The following is a 12,855-nucleotide window of genomic DNA, read 5'->3' on the forward strand; positions in this document are numbered from 1 at the left end:
AGGGAGACAAGCTCCCCCCTCAGCTGGGGCTCTTTCCTCCTTCCAGAACGTGATACCTGGGCATTCTCCTTTCTTCAAAGCCATTGTTTTAATCGTCTAAAGTGTCTCTTCACAATATCTTCATTTTTGTAGACCTTCAAGATAACAGGGGCATCCTTATGTTTAACAGGGAGCAGAGAAAGGGAACACGAGAAGGGACCAGGATAAGACAGAGCCCCTACATACCTGCCAACAACGGCCTGCTTCTTCCAACTAGGAATCTACTGTCCACTTCCAACAATGCCTTCATATTATTAATCTATCAAGGGATGAACTTGTTGCTATGTCAGAGCCTCCAAGATCCAGTCACTTGCCACTTCTCCATAAGCCACCAATAGATTGCTCACCACTGGCAATCAAGCCCTCAGTACATAAGACTGAAGGACATGTCGCATATCAGTAACTGAAAGTGATTTGGGGTATAGAAGCCAGTACTCAAGGTAGACTTCCCAGCTGAGTTTCTATCTACCGCCCTCTTGAGTGTCAGGGCTTCCCTCACTGTTGCAGGCTAGCTGTAGCCATTTCAAGTACCATATCCTCAGACCACCTTCACAATGACAGGGGAGCATGCTGGAGGAGATGGGACAAGGGAGGCCAGAGTGGTATGGGTTTCCTCTGTGACCATCTGTGATGGCTGATTGCAGTTGTCAACTTGATAATAACTGTAAAATACCTGTGGGGACTATCCTGACTGCTTTGAGGCTAGAAGCCCTGCCCACTGTGGGTAGTGCCCTTCTGTGGGGGACTGTACTTTAAACGTTGAGTTAAAATAAGGCCTTCCTCCTGAAAGCTGCTTTTGTCAGAACATTTTATCCTGAGAACAGGATTAAAGAAATAAAGTACTATCTCTATTATGGAGGTATTTTCCACCGGCTCCTCCCAATGAATTCCTCCACACATATCAATAGTCATACTTGAGTCAAACAGGGCATCCCACCAAAGCCGGTTGGAAAGCAAGGATCTGCATTTCAGTTTCTAATTTGATTGTGGTTCCTACTCACCTTGGGGATGGGGGGGGGGATAGGAGGACAAGTTAAATAGCAGTTCTCTGCTATGTAGAATCAACAAGTGAAATGCCTTCTTTCCTGGAAATTCAATCCCAAGTTCTTTATCCCTATAGAATAAAGTGATTTTATAATGATTCTATAATTATTTTAGAAAGTATTGCTTAAAGTAAAAGAAGCTCTACTGTGCATATCACAGCCCACCACAGCCCATACTCACCTGAAAAAACACACAGAGAAAACTCCTAAGAATCACTTCTGGCCGAAGCCATGTTGATGTCTGTGGGCTGTGCCACTGCCAGGGGCCATATTGATGTGAGTGGTATGCACTGCCATCTGAAACAATGTTGATGTCTGGTATCTGGGCTGCTTTCAAGGGCCTTGTATGTATCCATGGTCCTACTGCAGCTGGGACATGTGTGTGGTCTGTCCTGTACCAAGAAACCATGAAGAGGCCCATGAAGAGCTACAAGGTAGCTACTTTTGCAGTGAAATTGTTGACTGCAGATGCACAGTTGAGAGAGAGGGACATGGGCTTCTGTGACAACCTGAACCCCCACTAAGCCCCCCAAAGCAACAGCCTAGACAGGAAGCCATCAAAGAGAACTCTTGAAGAGTATGAAGAGGATGCTCTTTATCTCCACAACTGATGCATCTGGCCAGGGTGCAAGGAGGGGAAGGACTCAGTTCTATCTAAGGGGCAGGCCACTGAGAGTTTGACCATGCATCACTGAGTGTATGGATAACACAAAGTAGACTTTGCTTCTTTATTTATTTTTTTTATTTGTGGGGGAGGACTGTAAAGTGGGTATGATCAGGGTGCATGATGTGAAATTCCCAAAGAATCAATAAAAGAAAGAAAGAAAGAGGGAATGATGGAATAAGGGAGGGACAGACAGACAGAGAGAGAGAGCGAGAGAGAGAGAGAGAGAGAGAGAGAGGGAGAATTGTTGAAGCTAGATAATGGCAATTTGGAAATTTATATTATTTTTTGTTTTTATATATTAAAACCTTCATACTAAAAAGGTTAAGACTTAAAAAAAAAACATGCAATACATCTCTCCTTGAGGTTTCTAAATAAATTCAATAGAAATACCACTGTAACTTCCTCATTTTTACTGTTAGTGTATACTCTATTGAATATTTAAACAGAAGTATCACTTAGACATACAGTTTTGCACAAAGACTTAAAGTAGCATGTCTGCTCCAAGTTTTTGTGAAACATTATTCTAAGAAGAATTTCTGAGATGAAAACACTATCCTGAATGAGGTTTCTCAGTGTATACAGCATGTGCCGACACACAGAGCTGCAGTAACAGTCCGGTGTGCATAACTATGCAGAAGCCACATGTTGGGGTCACTTTACCTGCAGCTGTGGTTCTCAACCCGGAATACACAATGGAAGTTGTGGTGAAACCTTGTTTGTATGATAACAAATAAAGCTTGCCTGAAGATCACAGGGCAGAGCAGCCAAAAGTTAACCATAGAGGTCTAGAGGTCTGAACAGACAGACAGGAAGTGCTATGGCTGAACGGAGAGAGGATATAAGGCAGGAGGAGACAGGAACTCAGTCTCTTTTCAGTCTGAGGATATCGTAGAGGTAAAAGCTCTAGTGGCTGCTCAACTTCTCTGATCTTTTGGCTGTCACCCCCTAATATCTGACTGTGGGCTTTTATTATTAATACCTATTAGAACTCGTATTACAGCAAGTACCCGAGGAAGTTTTAGAAATCACATTCCCAACAATGTACCCCAGAGAAATTCAAATCTCTAGAAGTAAGCAAAGTTATATTTTAAAAACATATCAGTTGGTTCCAGTGAGGACGATGGGAGGTTCCAAGGCTACTGATTTCTGAGAACTGAATTAAGAGGATGTCTATACTTGTCATTTCTTTTTCTCCTTGGAATCTTTTCAGGAAGCAAAATGCAATCTGTAGTCTTTACTAAATGAAGTATGTATGTAAAGTGCTAGAGGTGACATAATAGGAAACACAATGTAACTGGTAATAATAACTAAAATAAAGATGTAACTCTCAGTGGGAATCCTTAAAAGAAATTGCTTCTGGTCTAACTTTTTTCTTTTTACTCTTACCACATTTGTTTAAGGTCAAATTAACAGAACACTGCAGTACTAGAAGTACAAAAGAGAAAATGTTTGCATTTTAATTTTTACAAATGTGTGTCTGCCTGAACGCATGCCTATGCATTATATAGATGCCTGGTATCTGACAGGACCAGAAGAAGACACCAGATCCCTGGGAACTAGTTACAGATGGTTGTAAGCCACAGTGTGTGTACTGGGACTAGAACACAGGTCCTCCATGGCAGCTAGGGCCTTCAGATGTATTGCAAAAACAAAATAAAGTCACAAATACATAGTTTCTGTAATGCTTACTTTCTTGAAGAAGAAGAAGAATTTCAAAGAAACAATTAATGAACATATCTGTAGCCTAGAATAAGTGATGAGCAGTGTATGTCTTTAGGCATGGAGGGAAATGTAAGCAAAATAGACTCCTTACAAACCAGAGCCTAATCAAAGCAGCTCCTATTAGTTCATTCAGAAATAATCATCATAGTTTTAAGACCCAAAGGTTAATATACATTCATTATCAGCTAGTTTTTAAACAAATTAAAGTTGTTTATAAATGGTATTTAAAATTAAAACTACTGGCCAACCAAGATGACTAAGGAATAATTAAAAAGTGAAACTAAAAGTTGACGACAAATGCTTACATGTTTTGCTTTGCTTTTCAATAAAAAACTAAATGCCACACAAAATGAGGGAATTAAAAACCGTCATGCATTATAATAATTGCTTTGTAATTAGACAACTTCATGCTTTGTAAAAGCTTATTACTTGTGTAGTACATTCATCCACACAAATATCCCTGAATCCCTTCAGGTAATTAGTTTGCAAAATATTGCTGGATGGCACATTCTTTCTCCCAGTACTCTTGAGACTTAATAAAATACAAGTGCTCTTGCCACAATGCTATGTTAAGAAATCTAATTAACGGAAAATATAGTATGATGTTCATGTCAAACATAACTTGGGAAAAAATGCATACAAACCCCACCTATTCCTAGGTGACCTAATTAGGCAAAACAAATTTATCTTACAAATCTTGACACCAGGATTTCTTCAGACCAAGTATCCAAAACCTTGGGAAACATTTGACTCTGTACTGTACCTCCAAGCTCCCCAGGATATCTACTGCCAGTTCTGTTGGATGGAGGTCTTGTCTCTTTGGCCCCATAGGGCCAGCTCTACCTCCCCTCAGGCTCATCTTGCAGTTTTTATCACTTGCTTTCTTGGAAGCCTCGGGACCACCCCAGATCTTTTATTCATCAAATTTTCATTCCAGGCACATATGTTACTAAACTTTCTCCATAATTTAGAGGGAGAGATTTTTTTTCCTTTCCTTGTCATTCTGAAACCTATCCAAGGGGACTTGGGGTTTGAGATTTTCTTTGTCCTTTCCCTATTGAATGTCCTATCAATGTCCAGATTATATTTGCATATTAGTTTTACACTGTTCTCTTAGCATTAAACATAAGAAAGTTATTTTATTATAAGTAAACTATTATTGCAGTACTGAAATATATTGATAAGTATTTTGCCAAGTCAAAACAATCTAAATATTTGTGGCTAAGGTGAAAAAAGAAAATGTTACATACAGCTAGGTTAAAAGCTGCAATTGTTTTTCTAACTTAAGGATGCTATCATGGGAAATGATTGGTTTGTGGAATAGGATCTTTATGTAGGACTTTCAGTAGCCTGCTTCAGAATCAGTACTCGCCAGACTATAACTGTTCTTGGCTGTCTGGAGGGTGGAGTGCCTGTAATCCTAAGATTTGGGAGGCAGAAGTCAAAGGATTACCATTAACTGGAGGCTAGCCTGAGCCACATAGACCCTGTAACAAATAAAATAAAATACCACATTTGTTGTGAAACATTACTTGAAGATACGTTACAATTGTTTACACTGTGAAAGATTTGTTTAATGATGCAAAGATTTGTTGCACTTGTTTAACTCTGTGAAGTTGTGTACTTTGCCTACCAAAAATACCTGATTGGTCTAATAAAGAGCTGAATGGCCAACAGCTAGGAAGGAGAAAGGATAAGTGGGCTGGCAGGCAGAGAAAATAAATAGGAGGAGAAATCTGGGAAGAAAGGACTGAGGAGTGAGAAAAGGAGGAGAGGAAGGTGCCAGGGGCCAGCTACCCGGGCACACAGCAAGCTACAGAAGGGAGCTGGTTTGCCGGGGCCTTGGCCGGGCAAGAGTAAACCTATAGCTGAAGTTGTAGCCCACCAACAAGCATGGAAGGCTTTGAAGAGTGAAGTGTAAGAAGGGAAAAGACACAAATGTGTCTGTAGTAAGAATAGAGTTATGTACAGTGGTGGCCCTAGTGTGAGGGTGGAAGAGCATGAGGGAAGGAACATGCCACCTCTCAGATCCTCTAGGGCACATGATCAATCAGTGATATATAGAAGGAACACCTTTGGGGTGGTGCGTTTCCAACATGCTACACATTTGGCAGGATCCATGAATGTCAGATTGGTGCTTCCCATATGGCTCATTTTTCAGTGAGACCTTTGCTTGTCTGAAGAAGAATAAGGACACATGAATTTCCTACCTTTGAGTCTTTTGGGAAAATCACCATGAAATGTTGACAATTATTTTGTCAGGGCCCATAAAAATGGCTTTACCTCATCTTGGCTTAAGGTCAGAGAGTTCAAAGCTATCCTTACTCTTCCAAGGTTAAAGTCATAACACCTAAGGCATGGATACTGTAGGAGGTTTGGTCTTGCGCATGGATGTCTTATCTAAATAACAAGAAACTTGCTATGAGGTATGGTTATTATTAACCCTCAAGGCTAGATAAACTTGGTCTAAGGTGTGGTTACCAAATATTTGGAGAATTTTGGAAGGAGGTCTGTTTCTTCCTTATATCATGGTAAAGACGTCTTTTGTTATGTTCGCCTTTTTGGTTTAGTTTGGGTTTAAGAATGTTGAAGAATAAATTTGGGATGTTCAGTATACACCGGATTGCCCTCCTGATTCTATTCTGTGTGTGTCTCTATCTCTTCCTTAGTATCTTTACTTGTGATTTCTCAATCCACACTCCCCCTCTCAGACATGAACATAGGTTAATACAGACTGACACCATAAAGACCAGCTACTACAGAAGGATACTACATTATTTGAAATGTTAACTCTTTTGAATTCCTATCCTGTCCCTGAGAAATCATATAGCCAAAGAGCCTTAGGCATCTAGCCCAGACTTCCCTATGCATTGGAGTGATACTAGAAGTGGAAATTTTCCTAGTAAATGACTCTTCTCTGTTCCCAGAGCCAACAGAACCAAATGATGGGTGTGCTGGCAGTAGTGGTTAATTTATTTAACAGGATCACTTTGTATTTGAGGCCAATTTGAACTACTGAGTAACACCCTGTCTCAAGAGAGGTGAAAAAAGGCTAGGTTTATTGGCTGTACCATGTTATTAAATATATACTGTCTTCTTTGTTTTCCCTTATCTCCAGTGTGACTTGTTTACTTTTCTATGGCTGTGACAAAACACCATGACCATGTAAAAGAAAGCATTTCACTGGGCTTACAGTTTCAAATGGTTAGAGTCCATGATAGCAGAGCAGAGAACAGCTGATAACTCAAGTCTTGATCCACAAGCAGGACACAGAGAGAGCTAACTGGGAATGCATAAGTCTTTTTGAAACCTCAAAGTCTACTCCCAATTACACACCTCCTCCAACAAGACAACACCTCCTAACCATTCTCAAAAATGCCAGCAACTAGGGATCAAGTATTCAAATATAGAACCACCACAGTGTTTCTACATGTAAATGGATAAAATGAACTGTGAAAATTGTTTGAAAATAATGTAAGATATTTTTGAATATAATAGTTTAACAAATTATTGTTATAATTAAGAAAAGAGAGTAAGATATTTGTAAAGCCCTTATTAGTTCTGCTCAAAACAGGAAGATGGGAAAATGTTAAAGAATGGTTCATTATTATTTACTTAGATGGAATCATTTATTGCAAACCACTAAATACTCATATCTTTGATAAATACCTGGGAAAGACATAGAAAAAAATAAGTTTAATAACCTTTAACTTAGCATCTTCTATTAAAGATAATTATGGGGAGTGGAATCAAATACATATACAAACTATATGATCAACAAAAGGAAATAAACAATCCAAAATTGATACATACATTTAGGATTACCTGAAAATACCATAAATTTCAAATTTCCCATAAGAACACTTATTTTCAAGCTCCTACAGAACTTCGTTGTTCCTACATGTATGTGAATTCAGCAAGTAGAACGAGGCGGTTTGAGCAGCTCCATGAAAAGAGAGAACAAAAGATGTATAGGGGAAGCTTGGGGGATGGGGGAAGGAAGAAAGGGAGGGGGGAGGAGATCGTGAATGATGGGGAAGGTCAAGTTGGAGGAAGAACAAAGAAGAGCAAGGAAAGAGATACTTTGATAAAGGGAGTCATCACGGTTTAACAAGAAACCTGTCACTAGGGAAATTCCCAGGAATCCACAAGGATGACCCCAACAAAGAATCTAAATAATAGTAGAGATGATACCTTAACTACTCTACCCTTATAATCAGATTGATGATGACCTTATATGCCATCATAGAGCCTTCATCCAGTAACTGATGGACCCAGATGCAGAGATCCACAGCTAATCACTGGGCTGAACTCCTGGAGTACAGTTGTAGATAATATGAGCAAAGGGGTTAGGAAGATGTTCGAGAAACCTACAGAAACATCTGACCCAAACAAATGGGAGCTTACTGACTTTGGAATGAGATCTGGGGGATCTACATGTGATTGAATGAGGCCCCCTGAATGTGGGTGACAGTTGGGGGCTTGGGAAGTCTATGGGGTCACCCTCAGTAGAACCAGTATTTATCCCTAGAGCATAAACTACCTTGTTGGAGTCTATGGAGGGATACCTTGCTCAGCCTAGATATAGCAGGGAGGGCCTGGTCCTTCCCCAAATGATGTGATAGATTTTAATGATTCCTCATGGAAGGCCTGGAGAGAGCATGGGAGGGAGAGGGAACTGGGATTGGTATGCAAACTAAGATTGTTTTAAAAATAAAATAAAAAAACATGGGACAAAACCACTCTCCAGAAATCCAACATTAGTTGCAGAAATGTGCAACGAAGACCTGGGACTTGATATTTTACTATTCGATCTATGGGAAAGCGCTTTGCAATGAAATATATTGAAAGTAGATGCCTAGGAAAGCATCACTTTTTTCCTGTAGAAGAATGAAATAAATACAGAAAATACAATGACCTTTGGTGACATAACAGCTAAATGAAAGAAATAAATAAAAGGAAACAAAAGATGATGCTATTTTTGAAGAAGACGCTGCTCTCACAGCAGAAGATGCTGCTCTCACAAACATAGCACTGTCAGCAAATCTGCATAGCCCAGTACTCTTGGAATGAGGGCCCTCATCCACCAAAAGCTTAACAGTAGAAAAATCAACAAAGTAACAGGACTTAATGCAATACCCTATAAGAAGAATAAGTGAACAAAAACTACTATTGAAAGTTCTCTTCCACAAAAAAAAAAAAAAAAAAAAGGATTACAAGAAAGAAAAATCAGAACTAAATTCTAAATTCCCAAGTAAATTAAATATCCTTATACAGCAATTTGGAGAGATTCCCTTTATTATATATGGTTAGAAATTTGGGAACTAAAACTGAAGTCAGAAAAACATGCAGAAACTCAGCATTATTGAAGTTGGGAAAAAGACAAGGCTATCTTAGAAATGAAGTTACAAGCTGCGCAGGATGGGTAAAGTGATGTTTTCCTGACATGCTACAGAGTCCCTGTTTCTGTCTCTCCATAGTTCACAGATTTAAACTTGAATGCTAGTGATAGTATTAAAAGGTGGAAGTTTGGGAGTCCGACGGGGCGCTACACTTAGAATGGGATTAATGTCTTTAATAATGTCCCTTGTGCCATTTCAGGGTACACCGAATAATGGGGCCTACACCAGATACCAAAAACAAGCCAGCCTGTGGGACTTAAATATTGGGAGAGATGTGTCTCTATTTCTAAATTATTATCTTTTGTTTTTTTGTTTTTACACAAGTGTTTTGCCTGTGTATTTATGTGTCATGTGTCTGCAGTGCCAGTAGAGGCCAGAAGAGAGCACTGAACCTCGGGACTATAGTTAGAGTGCTGAGAACGGAACCATGGTCCTCCAGGGCAGCTAGGGCCTTCAGCTGCTGAGCCTACTCCTCAGACCCTAACTACTTTGCAGAGCAGTCTGAACAGATTAAAACAGGGGTATGGAAAGTATCTGAGAAAATAAAAATGGGTAAAGAAAAGAGAAGTTGGAGAGAAGAGATGGTAAAGAAGACCGGATGTCCAAACAATCGAGTCTATAAAGAAAGCATTATAACTATGGAGCAGAGACAAATGTACAAAGTATAACCAAGAAACGTCCCCCAGAAATAATAGAACACTAAATCTACATACTGAACATCCCTCCATGCACACAATGATGTGGCAAAAATTACAATTCAAGAGGAAACAGAGAAATAAAAACTACATCAGTGACAGAGGAATTTAACACTTATCCCTTAGAATCTAAAGCTTAGATCAAATGGGCAAAAAGGATTATAAAGAATGGATCCACTATGACTTCTGTATATGTTATAATATGATTACATCAAACTCTATGACCTTACAATAGAAAAGTAATGCTTTCTCAAGTAAGCATTCAACTATGCATGAAAACTGCTCATTTTAGTTTGAAAAAAAAAAAGTTTAACAAATTACAAACACTCATAAATAACTTCTGTTTAGAATTTTGAGATAATAGATTATTATAAAACAAAGAGGCCATTTCTCTGGTTATAAAATATCCTATAAAACAAGCTATGAGTGAAAGAGAAAAATCAAACAAAAGTTATGGAATTTCTAGTTCAGTGTGTTGGCACATGCCTGCAATCACAGCGCTCAGGAGACTGGGTGAGAATGTTGAAAGCTTAAAGAAGACATTGGATTCCCTGGGACTGGAGTTGCAGAGAGCTTTGAGCCATCATGTGGGTGCTAGGAACCACACCCATTCAATACTCTTAACCACTGAGCCACCTCTCCAACCTTGAAATTAATTCTTGATACAAATAAAGTTTTTTGGTTTTGGTTTTGGTTTTTGCCCAGAAACAGATGTTGTACTTTAATTTAAAAAACCACAAACATACAGAAGCACTGTTATCAGCAAATACACTGAACAATAAAAAATACTTTTTTTTCTTGCCTCATACCACTAGTTTTACAAATAGGAATATTAATTCAGAATCACCCCTGGAAACTTTACAAAGACATTAAGTATAGGACTCAGTGTTGAAAAAGGCTGAGATGTGCCAGGTGGTGGTGGCGGCACATGCCTTTAAACCCAGCACTGGGAAGACAGGCAGGTGGATCTCTGTGAGTTCAAGGCCAGCCACCAAAGCTACAACAGAGAAACTCTGTTTCAGTAAACAAACAAAAGAGGTCTGCAGTAGATAGGATAGGGACCCAAGTAACTTTTGTTATGTGCAGATGAGTGATATTTTTCAAAGTTCTGGGTACTGAAGCCAGGACCTAGCCTATGCTAGCAAAGTGTCATACCACCAAGCCCAGGACTGAAGTACACCTCCAAGGACATATTCTTGCTTAACTCCAGGCTCATGACTCTCTGGCCTTGGCTTCATGAATGTTAAGAACGCTGGTGTGCACAACCAATCTTGGCCAAGTTTGTCTGTCTGCTGAGACAACATTTCACTTTGTAGTCTTGCTGGCCTAAACTACCAGATAGACAACCAGGATGGCCTCAAACCCACACACACAAATCTGCCCATCTGTGTCCCACAGTGTGTGCAGCCACACCCTGCCTAAGTGTTCTTGAAAAGCTCTTAGGTTAACTTTGAAAGTTCCTTCAGGCTGAGGAACATGATTTTAGTCTGAGTGGGACACTTGGGATTTTTTTGTCTTTGGATATGCTGGAAGCTGTCCTGGGAGTAAAGAACTTGGCTCCCGGCTTTCTGACTTCCCGTACATCTCTTTGTTTGTTTGTTTGCTTCTTCTCTGAGGTCACAGGCTCTAAAGCTCCTGGGGTCTCTATAGATGGTAGGACCTTCCTTTTCTTGCCCTGAAGTGTATTCGGTTCAGGCCTCTTTGAAGATTTTTTTTTTTCCTATGACATTTTCTTGCATCATCACGTTTTCTTTATTTGGAATTTCTCCTGTTGGTATCAGTTGTGGAAATTGTTTCTTCACACTCGTCTGTCCCTTCAGGTTGTGCTTTTACTTTGCCGGTCTTTTCCTTTTGGGATCTTGGGGCCTTCACTATAGAGAAATGCTGGTTTCACATGCTAAGTCACTAAGTCACCTTGAGTTAGAAGGTTTGAATCCTTCTTGAACATTCTCCTTAACATTCTGCTTTTCTTCTTCAACTTTTCTTTCATGCTTCATTTTTTTTCCCCTTTAGTTCATTTCTCCTCATGCTACGGAAGGAAAAGGTGTTTTCATCCTGACACGTGACAAATGAGGAAAAGATGGGAAGGGAAACGGATTTATCAGTTTTCAGTAACAAGAGCTTCCCCCATTGCCATTTCTCAGGCAATTTCCCTGAAAGCACTTCTGAGACACCCAGGATGTTTTCAACGATGTGCTGAGTCTCCATTCCAGGGTGACCGATATACACAGCACTGCAAGAACCCTGCTTGGAGATGTTTAAGACAGTCCCTGTGATACTTGGGTCAATCTCTTTGGACAGATTCTTGGCCAGAAGGTTCACAGATACTGGAACTTTCCTCTGATAGAAACGCCTTCTTATATGTGTGGGCAAATGGCTTCGATTTCTTTCATCAGTAATGAAGATGTCAAAGCTGGGAGGGGGGGTGGACCTTGGCTTCATAGGCTTTATATTCTGTTTTTAAAGTTTTAAAAGGGACAATCTGAGAGATGTTGTTAGCGCCACACTTTTTCAAATGCTTTTTATAGAAACATTGTTTGTTCAGGTGGTTCACAGTCATCTCTGGTAAACAAACAGACTTCTGACGAATCTGATAGGACACTGTGAGGCAAAGACACTCGGACACACAGTTCTTTTGCTGGAATTTTCCATAATGTCACCATTAAAAATAAATTCTAATTCTCATTGAAAAGTAACTAATTTTTTTTTTAACTTGGAGTGTGCAAACAGAACTTCTACCACCTTTTTAATCTGCTCTCTGTCCAGATGTTCCAGAGCGGCTAAGGCTGCTTGCATTGCTGTCGGTCAGTGAGTATGTTTGCTGGGGCCTGGGGAGAGGAGGACGCTGAGCCCTTCATGATTCTTCATCTGGTGCAGACCCCGGGAGCTAGGAATAACTGCACAAATGAAGTCTTAGCAGTCATAAAAGACTGTTTTTATATACTTGCATAAAATGAGAGAGAACATTTTTAGACCATAAATATATAATAAATCCAAAATATATAAAGAACTCCTATAATAAAACAAAGCCTCCAAGTAATCCAGTGAAAAAAAATGGATAAAGGCGCATACATAAACAGCCAATAAGCACAAGAAAAAATAATCAGCATCATTATTCAACAGGGAAATGCAAAAATGAGATGCTACTTCACACTTCCTGGAATGACTGTGATTTTAAAAGGAAAATAACAAGTGTTGACAAGGATGTGGGAAGCTGGAGCCTTCTATGCATCACTAGTAGAAATGCAAAACGGTGTAGCCACTCTGGAAAATGATTTACCAGATCT

The 12,855-nt window shown here is 39.6% G+C and overlaps 1 pseudogene; it reads right to left on the bottom strand.

Moving 5' to 3' along the window:
- Window positions 1–11,030: 11,030 nt before the first annotated feature.
- On the bottom strand, window positions 11,031–12,426 carry LOC127224795 (ribosomal L1 domain-containing protein 1-like; annotated as a pseudogene).
- Between the last annotated feature and the right edge of the window lie 429 nt (window positions 12,427–12,855).

The sequence above is a fragment of the Phodopus roborovskii genome, unplaced genomic scaffold, assembly GCF_943737965.1.
Source record: "Phodopus roborovskii unplaced genomic scaffold, PHOROB, whole genome shotgun sequence".
Lineage (NCBI taxonomy): Eukaryota > Metazoa > Chordata > Mammalia > Rodentia > Cricetidae > Phodopus > Phodopus roborovskii.